The following is a 15286-nucleotide window of genomic DNA, read 5'->3' as shown; positions in this document are numbered from 1 at the left end:
GGATGGCGTTTCTTCCCACTATCACTTTGTGAAAATACACATGGAGTGCTGTGGACCAGGGAGGCACATCCAAGTCTTGGTGTCCAGAGTTTTTACTGGGGCTCTGTCACCAAGGTATGGTTGTCCATATGACTGATCTCAGTCTCTGGTCCCTATGGACCACACTGACACAGTGTGACCCAAAGCACTCACCCTAAATTGCATTGCTGGTGTTTCTGGCATGAGCAACCAGCATCCTAAGACCATCTGGTGTGACCAGCCCCCACCCTAAATTATATTCAGGCTATCTGATGACCCAAGGCCCCCAGGCAAACAAAGACACTTCTATCAAGCATGATATTCCAAGGGCTTCCAACTGCGGAGAATGAAGTCCAGACCTCTCTTTGGGCAAGGTCCATATCTCTACTACATAAACTCACAACTATATCAGGAAGCTGATACTGCTACCAACCCAACATATGAGCGTCTTCTGAGTCACTACATTAGGGACAAGGCAGTGGAACATGGCTGTGGAAGAATCCCAAGACAACACCATGACCATGTTGCCACCTCACCCTGCCCTCCAAATCTTCTTTGAGGACTCTAACTGGTGGAACTTTTTGCATCCAGAGCCCTAAGTACTAGGGTTTCTGGGAAGTGCAATTTTAGTTTTGCAGCCTGTGCAGTAGGAAGGTACAGAAGAAGGCAGTAGAAATAGATGCTGAGTGTTGACAGATCATATTGAGCACACCTCCCAACAAGAAGGCAGAAACCAACCCACCTGCAGGCAGCTTACATCATCCTCAGCTCAGAGAATTTCACCAGGGCACTGTGAAACAATTCAGTCATTCTTGGAGGCCCACACATTTTATTTCCCTCTATTATTAATTGCTCAAGATTTCAGGAAGATAAAATAGTCATGGCATTTTGAAAACCATTTCAGAAGATATAAGCATATCAAATGGTGAGTGTTTGGTGAACCCCATGGTAGAATGGTTAAGCATTTGGTCTTCTGAGTCAGTAGAAACTTTGACTTAAAGCCCAACTGCATCATTTACTAACTGTGTGACCTTCGGCAAGTGACTTACCTTCTCTGAGCTCTGATATCCTTATCTCTACACTGGGGGTAAAGTTACCAACCTCCTAAAATATTGTGAAGATTTCTGGAAATGGTGTTTATAAAGTATTAGTGCGGTTCCTGGCAAATGCTTCAAACTCAATAAATGGAAGCTGCCATCGTCAGTGTCATCATCATCATCGTTATCATCATCACCACCACTGATGTCATTATCAGGAGGAAGAAAAGAAGAAGGAAACATTTTGTAGGCTTTTAAAACTTCTTTCATCCACTTCTGACCTCAGAATAATTACAATAATCTATTACTGTGTCATAATATCTAAAAGAACCTATCTGTACCATTGTGGGAGGAACCATATTAATTCAGCAGAGTAACTGGGTTCATGCTGCCTTCTCTACCTTCTCAGGCTTCTCTGTGAGGCCTAGTAGAACACTTTCTTCTTATTCCTGCATTCTCACTGTGTGGAGTCTGTGTACCTCCAGTTAGCTCTTTCCTCATTACCCTTTCCTGTGTCAATAGCTCTGACTGATATCAGGATGGATTCAAAGTCAGGCAGCTTTATTGGCCACCAGCAGTGTGACCTTGAGCAAATCAGTTAATTTCACTGGGGCTTTGTCTCTTCATCTGGACAGTGGGGTCATATTACCCACCTCACAGGGTTACATGAGTTGGTTTTCCCAGCATGTAATAGGTTCGCATAAACATCATAGTTACTAGAATTCATGGACATGTCTGGTTCTCCCACTGTATTATAAATGTGTTAAGGACTATATTAGTCTGCTCTTACGCTGCTAATAAAGATGTACCTGAGACTGGATAATTTATAAAGGAAGGAGATTTAATTGACTCACAATTCAGAATGGCTGGGGAGGCCTCAGGAAACTTACAGTCATGGCAGAAGGGGAAGCAAGCATGTCCTTCTTCACAGGGTGGCAACAAGGACAAGTATAAGTGAGAGGGGGAAAAGCCCCTTATAAAACCATCAGATCTTATGAGAACTCACTCCTACCCATGACACGTGGGGATTATGGGAACTATAATTCAAGATGAGATTTGGGTGGGGACACAGCCAATCCATATCAGACACTCTGCCTGACACACGGTAGATCCTCAGAAGTCCTTGCTAAAAGGGAAATAAGGGTTCTGGGCACTTGGGATGAGATAAAGCATCAAGAGCCGGTGGGGGAGTACAAACCAGGGTCAGGGTACTCAGCAGACCCTGATCACATTCTGCCCCTCACTCCTCTCTCCTTTCCTTTCTCCCAGGAAGTGATATTTCCTTGGGCTTTTCCTAGGCCATTTACACTGAGTAAGGACACCCTAGTGACTTTGTTCTGGATAGATCAAAGCCCTTTTCAAACATTACCTCATCTGCCTCACATCAGCCTGGGGTGGCAGAGAGCTGGTTGGCCCAGAATGATTGTTCCCATTCTACAGGTGAAAACAACAAGGACAAGGATGCATACACTGACTCACAAGTTGAATCAGTGCCTGCTGGGCAGCCCACCAGGACAGTGTTGCTTCCTAATGACTATGGCGTTTGTTTGAAGTTTATAGATTGAGTTTCTGCCACGGTGGAGCCAAGACCAACCTCCTCACACTTTCCCAGAGTGCCTGGATTATTTTTATTTCTCTATACCTTTGTGTTAGGGATCCCATAGATGAAAAAAAAAGAAAAAAGGAACTCTGGGGTCTGACTATGTAGCAAATCAATATAGATCCCATGTATAAATTTTTAGTTGGTTTGCCTTTACTGGGAAGCTGGAAAATTTTTATTCATGAAGTCACCCTGCTTCATCCATGATGATGCCTTAACCAGGAATCTCAGTACTAGCCTATGACAGCATTCTGTACAAGTCTTCACTACTGTGCTAAAATTATTTCTTTATAAGAATTGTCCTCATGTATTGATGCTGGGCATAAAGGGGCAGTAAAAAGAACATTTGGAAGTAGATCCAGGGGACCAAGAATCATCGTCTAAATTCTTTGAGATTTTTTCCCCTCTAAGAATTGGGGAAGTAATGTGTGTGAAAAATCACAGTGCCTGACAAATAGTAGGGACTCGTTAAACATTAGTTAAACCAGAATCCCTGGAATTTGGTTCAATCCCTGGCTCACAGTAAGTGCTCTGTAAACATTTGTTTGGACTGTATAGGTATTTGAATATATGGCAGGGTTATTTTTATGAGCGTTTTCTGCCTAGTTTAATTCTTAATTTTTTTTTTTTTAATTTGAGACAGAGTCTCACTCTGTCACCAGGCTGGAGTGCAGTGGCACGATCGCGGCTCACTGCAACCTCTGCCTCCTGGGTTCAAGAGATTCTCCTGCCTCAGCCTCCTGAGCAGCTGGGATTACAGGTGCTACCATGCCCAGCTAATATTTTGTATCTTTAGTAGAGACAGGGTTTCACGAGGTTGGCCAGGTTGGTCTCAAACTCCTGACCTCGTGATCTGCCAGCCTCAGCCTCCCCAAGTGCTGGGATTACAGGCATGAGCCATCAATTCTTAATTTCTAAAGCCCACCAATGGCAAGTCCTCACTGGTCAATCTTATATATGACCCTGATCTTGATACCAAGCTATCAACTCATAAAAATGTATCGAGGGCCTCCTAGCTTCGAGAGTTGTATCCCCATCTACAGCATTTCAGACGTGTTGTTTCTGTGACAGCAGCTTGGACTGGTGTCCTGCCATGCTCTGTACTGGGAAGACATCTCAGCATGTGTGGATGATGTTGTAGGTGCTGGCAACTGCCTTGGAACATGGTTGCACGTAAGGAGTGTTTAACAGTGAGCCATCAGATGAAGGGTGCCAGGGCCAAGAGCTCCAGAATAAATACATTCCATTCTCACCTTACACTGTTGCTGATTTAACTGTGCTTTAAGGCCAGCCAATTGTCAACCCAGCGTGGAAGCAGGGACATTTCTTCATATGTCTATTGTGAGGTTAGGGGAATACGGTCACACTGTGACAGATAAGTCCTGTTCCAAGTTTTCTTAGCATGTATGTGTTTGTATGTGTGTGTGTGTGGGTGTGTGTGTCTTTCTCTCAGTGGATCCTGGCCACAGAGTCTTGCTGGGGGATTCCACACCCATGAGATGTGCAAATCTTGAGACTTTTTTGCCGACAAATTTTATCAAGTGTTCACCTTGCCCATGTGTTTCTGTTCGGGTCTCAACAGGAAGCAGATGACATAATTCAAAATAGGATAATCTGAGGAAGGTTATTTGCAATGAGACTATTTACAATGGTGTTGGGGGTAGGAACCACGACAGAGGGAGCAGTAACTTGTGGGTCAGCAGCAGCCGTGATGTTATCACTTCCAGACCTGAGGCACAAAGGAAGGGCTATTACCGCAAACTGGAGGGAGGGCCAGGGAGCAGTGACCTTCAGCTGAGGGACCTGCCAACTGGAGGTGACCTTGCCAGTAAGGATCCAGGGGCCTAACCTACTCTAACCGAGCTTTCTTTTTCCTCCAGTCTTCTGTGGGGTTCTCCACTGAGCACACCCTAAAGCCAGGGAGCCCAGGGAGCACGAAGCAATTTGTAGAGGTCAGCCTCCCGGGGCAGAGGGCAGGCAGGAGAAGTATTTGGAGCATACGCAGACGAGGGTATCTGGAGGGGAAAATGTAAGACATCAGGCACTATACTGAACTGTCTAATGGACAGAGTGATTTCAGGTTTTGTAGGGACTGAAGTTCACATAATTTTGGAGGATCTACTTTAAGAAAAATCAGCTGGGTGTGGCGGCTCATGCCTGTAACTCTAGCGCTTTGGGAGGCCGAGGTGGGGTGGATTGCTTGAGCTCAGGAGGGCAAGACCAGCCTGGGCAACATGGTCAAACCCTGTGTCTACAAAAAATACAAAAATTAGCCAGGAGTGGTGGCCTGTGCCTGTAATCCCAGCTACTTGGGGGGTTCAGGTGGGAGGATTGCTTGAGCCCAGGGGGTCGAGGCTGCAGTGAACGGAGATTGCGCCAAAGCACTGCAGCCTGGGTGACAAAGTGAGATTCTATCTTTAAAAAAAAAAAAAAGAAAAGTAAAATTGACAAATAAAAAACCAAAAAGCTATGTAAACTCATTGAAGGACCTGCGCAAGTGAGGTCCTGAAGCTTACGCTTCATTGGCTTCATTGTTAATCTCCCTCTGCCTGTGACTTCAGTGATTTTGACCTAGAACAGTGACCCAGTGCCCAATAAGCTTTCAGTCTCATGGATGATGGAGACTTAGCTGATTATAATAAACACAACGCAAACTGTGGCATACGTTGATTACAGGTGAAACACTGCAGAGGATTAGGTAGACATTGAGATAGGCTTTGAAATAGGCTTCGAAAAACAGTAGGATTTAGACACATGTCAATGATTGGGCAGAATAATACTAATACTATCTGCTATTTATTGAGCACCAGCTAAGTTTAAAGTACTGTCTATAGATTATTTCATTTAATCCTAACAGAAACAGGAAACTTATTTTACATCCAACTCTCTGCCAACACAATAAATCAAGCTACTAAGAACAGGGCTGTAAACCATATTTCCTAGAAGGCTAGGGAGCAGAAGGACGGGGATCTCCCTTTGCCGCTAAGAGACTCCAACTCCCAGGATGCCTTGGGAGCGCTGGACCACAGCTCCCGGCATTCCCGGGGAGGCGCGGGGCTAGCGTAGCCTCCGTCCCGCCCCGCCGCGTTCCCGCTCGTCCCGCCCCTCCCGTCGCCTCCGAGCCAATGGGAAGGCTCCATACTGCAGGGTGCGAAGGGGCCGGCGCCGCTGCCGAGTTGCGAGTCGGCGAAAGCGGCGGGAAGTTCGTACTGGGCGGAAGGTGACGGCTCTGCGACTTAGGGTAGGGAGGCCGCAGGCGACACTGCTCGAGGACTCGCGCGCCTAGCTGGGGGCGCGGAGGAGGGCGGCCGGGGGCTGGGCCGGCACTGGGCCTTCCGGGCGGTCTGTGGGTCCGCCGGGGTGCGGAAGGCGCCGTCAGCCCTGGCCGCCCCGCGGGACCGCGCTCCGCCGCGTGGCTTCCGCCTGCGCGGGCGTTCACTCTTTGCTTGTCTCGCTCAGGCCCCGCTGGCGATCCCGGGGATTCCTGGACTGGCCAGGCCGGCCCCCATCTGAGCTCCACGTTCTGGACGCGCGTGGTGTCGCGGCCGAGCTCGCAAACGCCGCCTCGGGCCTCGCCGGGAAGCTGGGTCTGTCAGGCGGGGCCCCTGCCCCGCGGAGCTCGCTGTCTACTAGGGAAACAACACACGCAGCTGCGATGCTTTGCGGATACGGACGTGCTTTCTTAGACACGGGACAGGCAGTTGCGGGCTAGAGGAATGGGCGCGAGGCTCTTTAGGTTAGGTGATCCGGGAGGGCATCTCAGAGGATGTGACCTTTGACTTGAGACCTGAGAGGGAAGAGGGAGGCTGACCCCTGAGGATAGCAGCCAGGCCTGCGGACCGCGAGGCCGCCCGTTATTTCCCTGTCACGTCGCGGGGAGGCCCCGTGGTCTTGTACTTGAGGGTCTGTCTGGTGCAAGGCAGTTAGAGCCGCTTGTGGGTTTTGCAAAGGACTTTCGTATCCCGTTTGACAGTTCCTCCTCTGTTCTGTCCCTGCCTGGCAGGGTGGCATCCTTTACTGTTGCAGCTCCATTCAAGGGCAACGCATAGTTTTTTCTGCCACCGAAATAGTATTTTGGTTCTCGTCTCAAAACTCTTAGGTGATTGAATTAAATTCGACAGACAGCAGCGGAGTCAGACACTATAGGTTCCTGTTGAGGCCACCCATTTTTCTGATGTCCTTTCTTTCAAGTCACCCATTTTTGTTTTCCTTTGTATAGGCTCTTGCCTTCCCTCTCCTGTGTCCCTTTCTTGGAACAACTTGGAAACACCAGTTTTGCTATTGGGAGGATGTTTTAGGGAACTGTTGAAGAACCTCATTAATTACTGTGTGTGTGTTTTTCTTTTCTTTCTTTTTTTTTTTTTTAATTGGAATTGCCCATCTGTTGAATCTGAAATTCAAAAGAGTAAAAAAAATGTAGGGCAGCATTTATTTTCAAGAGTTCGCAATAAAGGCACCTTTCTTTATGACATGCTGAGCATGATACTTTGGGGGAGAATTTAATCTAGAATTTTGAAGCATTTTCAGAAGGAAGCAAGGGTTCTTTATATAGTCATTTTATGTAGGTTACGTTTATGTTCTTCAAAATGGCATGTAGTGATTGGAATTACATTTGTGGGTGGATATTATTATGTTCATCTGTTACCTATAGAAAGGAATATAACTTAGTCACTTAATAATAGCTTTCTCTGTTGATGCTACCACAGATGGTATTCTCTACATCTCAACATTGCTGATCGGATTCTGTGTTAATACAGTAACACAACTTGAATTTAATAACAATAAACTTGTGTTAGGCGTTACTGTCAATTTAGTTCTGGTATCTAGTACAAATACCAGCTTTATAGTGCAATGGCTTCTTGTTATGCTCAGTGCTGCAAAAATTATGAGAGGATATTTGTTAAACAAATGAGATAATGGAGTAATGTGTTAAGCATAGAGCCTGGCATATAGTAAGTTAGTAAGTGCCCAGGAAATGGTTATATGGAAAGCTTATGCTAAGTTTTATTCCAGTATGCAAGTGTATATTTTAAAAATAACAGTAATGCATTCAAAATGTTGACAGACCCTAAAATTAAATTTCTTAAAGGAAATAGGCCAGCTTTTTTTTTTTTAACTTTGAGAACTAATGTGAAATAATAATAAATATATAAGTGAAATGTCCCAGATGTCTAGAAATGAAAAAACAAGATTTTAATTTTGACAGCTATATTTTTTTTTCTTAAAAGCGTCCCTAATAAGATATAATGTACTATGATTAGGATTATGATTTGAAAAATAAAACTTTAAAAATATTTTTGATTTGAAAAATAAAACTTATTTGGAAATGAAGCGAAGCTTTAAGATTTACCTTATATCAAATGAAGGATGTCTCCTGAATTTATGCAAATGTGCAAATGCTTATATCTCCATAGATCAGGCAGTGAGCCTAATGGGAATTAAATGCTCCCTCTTTGTGCGTGTGAGTGAGGCTTTCATGAAAATTGCTCTTGATGGGTTCTGAGAATGGATTGGTAACTGAATAGGACTGGAGAATATTTTTCAGACTGGTAGGATATTTTACATGCTTGCCAGGGTTATTTTTCGGAGAAGAAATGGACTCATTTATTCACCAGAGATCACGTGCCCCCTATTTGCAAGGAATTGTGCTAGGTGCAAAGTCTGTTCTTGCTGTTGTAGTGTTTTGCTGAAGCAAGTTTTCTTTATTTTAAATTAATGTGCGTCTGTTTTGTTTTTTTTTTTAAACTTTATCTAGCATCCAGCACAGAATAATCCAATAAATGTGTAGAGCACATTTGAAAAACTGTACTATTAATGTTAAAATGTAGAAAATGTTTAATAAAGGTGCAAGATTAATTTAAAAGGGTGATAGAACCCTAATAAAACATTTAGGTAGGTGTTGTAAGCAAGATGTAATTTTACTGTAGGATAAGTTTGGCTCCTTTGATCAAAATTCCTGTGAATCTATTTCTCATTGCCATTATAAAGATGCAGAGGGCTGTGTCCTTTGAATTTTTTTCCCTTTGGTGCTTGAATGATATTTAAGCATCCAGCATTCCGAAGTTGCTATTTTGAAGTAATTTCATACACTTTCCCAATTACTCCTGCTCCATCTCTCCCAATGTTGTCTTAAATCTTTGCACTCAAATTCAAGCACATCCTACTACTCTTGTTCTGAGTGACATATGGGCAACACTTTGAAAAAGAAAAGCTCTCTAGAAAATCTAGAGAGGTACAAGCAGGGGCCCTTCTCCCATATTAGGAGTTAGATTTTTAGTATTCATCAATAAATACTAATGAGAAGAAACTGCTCTACTTTTACCAACATTCTTCGGGAAATTTATTAAGAATTTTATTAGCCACAGCATCTTTGTCAGCTTGGAAAAATATATGTTTGTGAATCATGTTTAGTCTTTAGGTAAGTACAGGATTTTGATGATTCTTTGCAGTTACTCCTATCTCTATGGGTCTCTTGCCCATAGGATGGGAACCAGTGCTCTAGGATTTGAAAATTAAGGTAGATACTGTTCACACTGGCAAATATTGAAGATGAATATTAAACTTGTATACTAAAATGTTTATTGGTAAGTCTTATTCATTAAATGGGAAGATATACTAGACGAAGTAATAATTAAATTGCAAGGTAATTTGAGATTTGAGAATGTTCTGGCATACACTTTTAAAGCAAATATTATACTGATAATGGAAGGACACATGTCTTGTGGAGCTCAGTATCAGGAACAATATAGTTGGTCCTCTAGGGGACTAAACATGAGAACTGAAAGTCATTAGGAACACCAGCAGCCCCATTCTGCTGTTTCGAGGACCTTATAATTTCTTTCTGTGTATTTTCTTTTCTTTTTGAGGACCGTCTGTCTGACTGTTTGTATGTCAGCAGATATGTCTGCTCTAGACTTAGATACTTGCTTTAAGAATGCAAAAGAGATTGCATTATCTAATTGTCATTTGTATCTAAAATTAAACAAACCATGGCTTTAGACATAGCTGAGATAACCATAGCTTTATTTCAGGTTAATTGCTTTTCTTAAACTGTTTATCAAGTAACAGCTAAAGAAAAGTCATCATTTGATGACACTAAGTATTAATGCATTGTGATTGCATTTCACAATATTAAGTGTCAGAACTGTTAGACCTTAAGTCTTTATAGATTGTGTCTGGAAAACATAGGGAAAGAAATGTTTACTGTTTCTACTGTAGTCTTTAGAGTTGCTTTTTTCACACTTTATTGCAGTTTACTATATAATTTGGCAACAGCTATCAACATAGAGATTATATGTAATTACAGTGTACCCTTGAACAACTCAGGGGTTGGAAGTGCTGACCCCCACGCAGTTGAAAATCCAGGTATAAGCTTTGACTCCTCAAAAGCATAACCACTCAGCCTGTTGACCAGAAGCCCTATCAATAGCATAAACAATTGATTAACACGTATTTGTATGTTACATATACTATATGCTATATTCTTACAATACAATAAGCTAGAGAAAAGAAAATGTTATTAAGAAAACCCTAAGAAAGAGAAAATATATTTCTGGTTGATGAAGCGGAAGTGGGCCATCTTAAAGGTCTTCATCGTCATTGTCTTGGTGTTGAGTAAGTTCAGGAGGAAGAACAAGAGGAGAAGTTGGTCTTACTGTCTTGGAATGGCAGAGGCAGAAGAAAATCTGTGTAAGTGGACCTGCACAGTTCACACTCATGTTGTTCAAGGGTCAGCTGTATACATTTTTTTCTTAGAGGTAATAAAACAAATCTGTTATTTGGGAATCAGGAAAAAAGTTCTAAGATTCATTTTTTAAAAATAAGTTCAGATTGTAACATTTAAGAAGTTTAATCTTGTTTTTTCAGACTTGCAGAAAATACTTTAGAAATGCTGATTGTAAAATTTATCTTTCATATGTTGCTGGTAGGAATCTAAAATGATTGCTGGAAATTAGTTTGGCAATTTCTCGAAAAGTTAAACATACACTTGACACACAGTCCAGCAGTTGCACTCCTGAGCCTTTATCCTAGAGAAATGAAAACTTACATTCACAAAAAAACCTGTACATGAATGCTCGTAGCAGCCTTGTTTATAGTAGCTAAAAACCAGAAACAACTCACATGTCCTTCAATGGGTGAATGGTTAAGTAAAATGTGATAGTCTTGCAGTAGAACACCACCGTCAAAAAAAGAAACAAACTGTTGGTACATGCAACAACTTGGATGGAGTTTAAGGGCATTGTATTGAGTGAAAAAAGCCAGTCTCAGAGGTTGTATGATTCCATTTATATAGCATGCTCAAAATGACAGAATTACAGAAATGGAGAACAGACCAGTTTTGCTGGGGTTAGGGCTGACTTTCTTTGAGATGATACAACAGTTCAGTGTCTTGTTTTTTGTGGTGATGGTTACATGAATCTGTACACATGACACAATGTCCTAGAATTAGACACACAAAAGAATGTAAAAGTTGACATTTCAATAAGTAGTTCAATGATGAATATTGTATTAGTGTCACTTTCCTGCTTTTGATAATTGTACAGTGCTTGTCCATTTTTTTGACTGTATCACGTTTAACCATTTACCCATGGAAGGCCATGTGGGTTGTTTCTGGTTTTTGGTGATTACAGATAAAGCTGCTATGAACATTAATGTACAGGTTTGTGTGTGACTGTTAAGTTTTAATTGTTCTAGAATAAATGCCGAGAAGTACAACTGTTGGGTCATATAATGATGAAATCTTGAGCCCTCTTATTCTGTCCCAGGTGGGATGTGAATCATCCCTTTGTCCACCGTATCCACACTGTATACACCACCCACCAGCTAGTTAGTCACTCTTGGTTATCAGATTGACTGTCTGGTATCTTGGTGCTTGTGTTCAAGAATCTCTTATTTTACTTAGTAATGACCCGAAGTGCAAGACTAGTGATGCTGGCATTTTTTTTTTTTTTTTTTTTTGAGACAAGTCTTGATCTTGTCCCCCAGGCTGGAGTGCAATGGTGTAATCTCAGCTCACTGCAACCTCCGCCTCCCAGGCTCAAGCGATTCTCTTGCCTCAGCCTTCCTAGTAACTGGGATCACAGGCACCTGCTGCCATGCCCGGCTAATTTTTGTATTTTTAGGACAGACAGGGTTTCACCATGTTGGCCAGGCTAGTCTCGAACTCCTGACCTTGGGTGATCCGCCTGCCTCGGCCTCCCAAAGTGCTAGGATTGCAGGAGTGAGCCACCGTGCCCGGCTGCTGGCCTATTGTTATAATTACTTTAAGTATTGTTGTCAATCTCTTAACTGCCTCTAGTTTATAAATTAAACTTTATCGTATGTATATCTAATGTATATATAGGAAGAAGCATATTTATGTAGGGTTTGATACTCTCCATACTCTCCATCGTTTAAGGTATCCACTGAGGGCTTTGGAATGTATCCCTCACAGATGAAGCGGGGGCTGCTGTATTTGAGAGAGAGTTTCTCCACATCCTAGCTACCATTTGGTATTGGTGATATTTTTTGTGTGTACTGGTATCTCCTCATGGCTTTAATTTTCATCCTAATGGCTGATGATTTCATGTGCTTATTTGCCATTCATGTTTTTTTTTGTTTTTTTTGGTGATTTGTCTGTTCAAATCTTTTACCTGTTTTGTGATTGGTTTGTTTTCTTATTGATTTTAGAGCATTCTTTATATGTTGTGTATACAAATCCTTTGCCAAGTATATGATTTGTAAATATATTCTCTCGGTCTCTGGCTTGTCTTTTCATTTTCTTCTAGTGTCTTTAGCATCTAAAAAGTTTTAAATTTTGATAAAGTCCAACTTCTCAATATATGGATCATGTTTTTAGTGCCTTTCTTAGAACTCTCTGCCTAACTCTAGGTCAGGAGGATGTTCTCATTTTTTCTTCTAAGTGTTTTACCCGTATATGTCTTACATTTAGATCCTTTTTGGTTTCATTTTTGCACAGGATGTGAGATTTAGATCTTGGTACATTTTTCTTTTCCTTTTGTCTATGGATGTCCAGTTGTTCCAAAACCATTTGTTGAAAAGCCTACCCTTTCTCCATTGAATAAGTTTTAAAAATCAAAAATCACTTGGCCATATACTGTAAATTAGATATCAAAACAAAGACAGGAAGAAATGAATGAGCAATTAAGTATGAATAAATACAGGTTTATTGAAGGCATAACATGGCTGGAGTCTGGAAAAGTGGGAAAACATTTTAGAGAATAACATGGGCAAAGATCTGTTCTAGAGAAAATAAGTAAGAACTGGCCGTTTTGGGGAGTTATGCAAGTGAAGGGAAGTAGAGAAGTAAAGGAAGAATCATTGGTTCATGAAAAAGAAAGAGTATATAAACTTCTGGCTAGATTGAAGCATTTGTAGTCAGTTTCATTGGCCATTAGGAAGGTGCTGTATATTCTTAAGCAGGAAAATGGTATGATAGAAATTGTATTAAAGAGAAATTGTTTTAGGACGATTTTTGGCAGTGATACGTTGGTAGGAAGAACGGGATATAATCATGACCCTTGACTTACTACTTTGTAATACAAATATCTGCCAGAAAGCTAAAAAAGTGGTGTTATTTCAGAATGTTATAAATTCCTAGTATTTTCTAGAAGGCAGTGGTAGATTTCAAAGTTTGCTACTGTCCTCAGTGATGGATATGGAGAAGTCTGCAGGACTTCCAAACTGTTTCATATTTATGCTACTGTTATTAAGTTATACATGTGGGAAAAAGAGTAATTTCCATTGGCTTATTGTTGATGTGGGTGACATTTCTTACCAGGCCTGAAAAGAGTCCAAGAGTTGAGCAACTGAAATGATAAAAACATAAAGAGTTCATAAATCGGTCCAATGAGGAAAAGTTATTGGGATCATATTTATTTATCATGGCAAAGAGGAGACTCAGGGGTTATTAGATCAGTATGTCCTGATACTTGTATGTGAAGAACTATACAGAAAATGATGATGACCAGCTGTTCTTCAAAATCCTGAGGACTGTGGAAGAACAAGTGGCTCAAATTGCAGCTTTAAGGTTTTGGTCTTAGGGAAGAATTTCCAGACAGTAAGGACATTATGTATTTCATGTGAGATATCAAAGGATACACTAGAAACCTAGGTGTAGTATAGGAACATTTTACTTATAGTCAGGGGGATGTGAAAGATAACATATCTGTGTTTTGGCCCTTGAGTCCTGTTAAATTCATGAGCGAAAGTACTCACTTTCCGTTTTGTTAGTGCCTACTTCAGTTCTTGGTTTCTCCAGGCAAATTATACCCTTCCCCTCCCCCACCATTTATCTGTGGGGATCTCATTTGGTTTCTGCTTTCTTTTGTGCATTTAAAAGATTATCATGGCTGTAGATTGGACTTAAGTCATTTAAAAGATAATCAGTCAACAAATAGAACCTGTATAGTGTCGAACTACTAGAAATCAATGCCTTTCTGTTCCTATTTAGAACATGGAAAAATGTATCATCCCATTAAGAAAAAAATCATTGCTGACTTGTTGGGCCAAGGATTTTACAGTATAAGAGGTTACCATTGACACATGTTAATGAAAGAAGGGCAATATTAAAAGCTTTCATGCAACAACTCAAATGTTTTTAAAGTACCTTTTGTGTTTGATTTAACTTCCTTAGTCTGATTCTTTTCTACTTGTCTAGATCTTCTTTTCCACTGAAATGTTGAGATTGACCAAGAATATTTCACTTGTGATTGCAGCCCTTCAGTATTATCACCGAGATTTTTTTTTTCTGCAGAAGAGCAAGCTCTTATAGTGCTGTGCAAGCTGCCCATTTAAAACTATCATTGCTTGGCACCTATGCCCTAGTGACAGTTTGACCAACATGTGAGCAGGCATACTGCCATCCTGACAGATGGGCGTGAGTATAGGCAGCCAAGAAACCATGTATCTGCATCTAGTGTATTTGTTAAGGGCAGGATTCCCAGTCGGGGATGTTCAAACGTCTGTCCATCCTGAGCTTTCACGCCTGTGGATAAAGGGATGTCATCATTAATCCCAGCTTCCATGGGTATATAAGAGCTTCTTGGCTCTTACAGAAGTAGGCAATTGGGGACAATCAGGATAATTGTTCTCTTCTTCATCACAGGACTACTTCAAATAATCCTTTCCTCTTTCTCCTAGCCAGCTAGGTTTACAGTGAGTACAAACCTGTTCAGACATTATACTGATACTTGTGGAGTATGTGCTTGCTCATTTCTTTTCCAGAGTTTGAAAGCTTTGAAAGTCATTTGATGTTTATGCTTTGGACAGTGACATATAAAATTGGATCAGGTAGATCTAGTTCAAATATTGACTGCTGTGTGACATTAGAGCAATTCAATTTAGCATCAAATCAAGGTAAAGTAATACTTAGAGTTGTTGAGAGAATTAACTGCAAAATGTATGCATGAGTCATTTGGTGTAATGTCTGGCCCACAGTAAGTGTTCAATAAATGTTTGTCATCATCATCATTTTCACTTTGATATACCTGAAGATGTTTTTCTCTGGAGAGGTATCTGAAACAAAACTTTTTTCAATTCACTCTCACTTCCCATCATTCTCCTTCCTTCCTTCCCTCCTTCCCTTCTTCCTTCCCTCCTTCCCTCCCTCCCTCCCTCCCTCCCTCCCTTC

General features: G+C 41.3%; 1 protein-coding gene across 1 annotated transcript in view; it reads left to right on the top strand.

Annotated features, from left to right (window-relative positions):
- Positions 1–5547: 5547 nt before the first annotated feature.
- Positions 5548–15286, top strand: part of VRK1 (vaccinia related kinase 1) — an 85686-nt gene continuing 75947 nt past the window's right edge. The window contains exon 1 of the mRNA XM_011991652.1: positions 5548–5896. The gene's annotated coding sequence lies outside the window, so the exon portion shown is untranslated. The remainder of the gene's footprint in view (positions 5897–15286) is intronic.

The sequence above is a fragment of the Mandrillus leucophaeus genome, unplaced genomic scaffold (assembly GCF_000951045.1).
Source record: "Mandrillus leucophaeus isolate KB7577 unplaced genomic scaffold, Mleu.le_1.0 Scaffold4, whole genome shotgun sequence".
Lineage (NCBI taxonomy): Eukaryota > Metazoa > Chordata > Mammalia > Primates > Cercopithecidae > Mandrillus > Mandrillus leucophaeus.
Note: the sequence above shows the minus strand (reverse complement) of the source record. Positions and strands in the feature narration are given on the sequence as shown.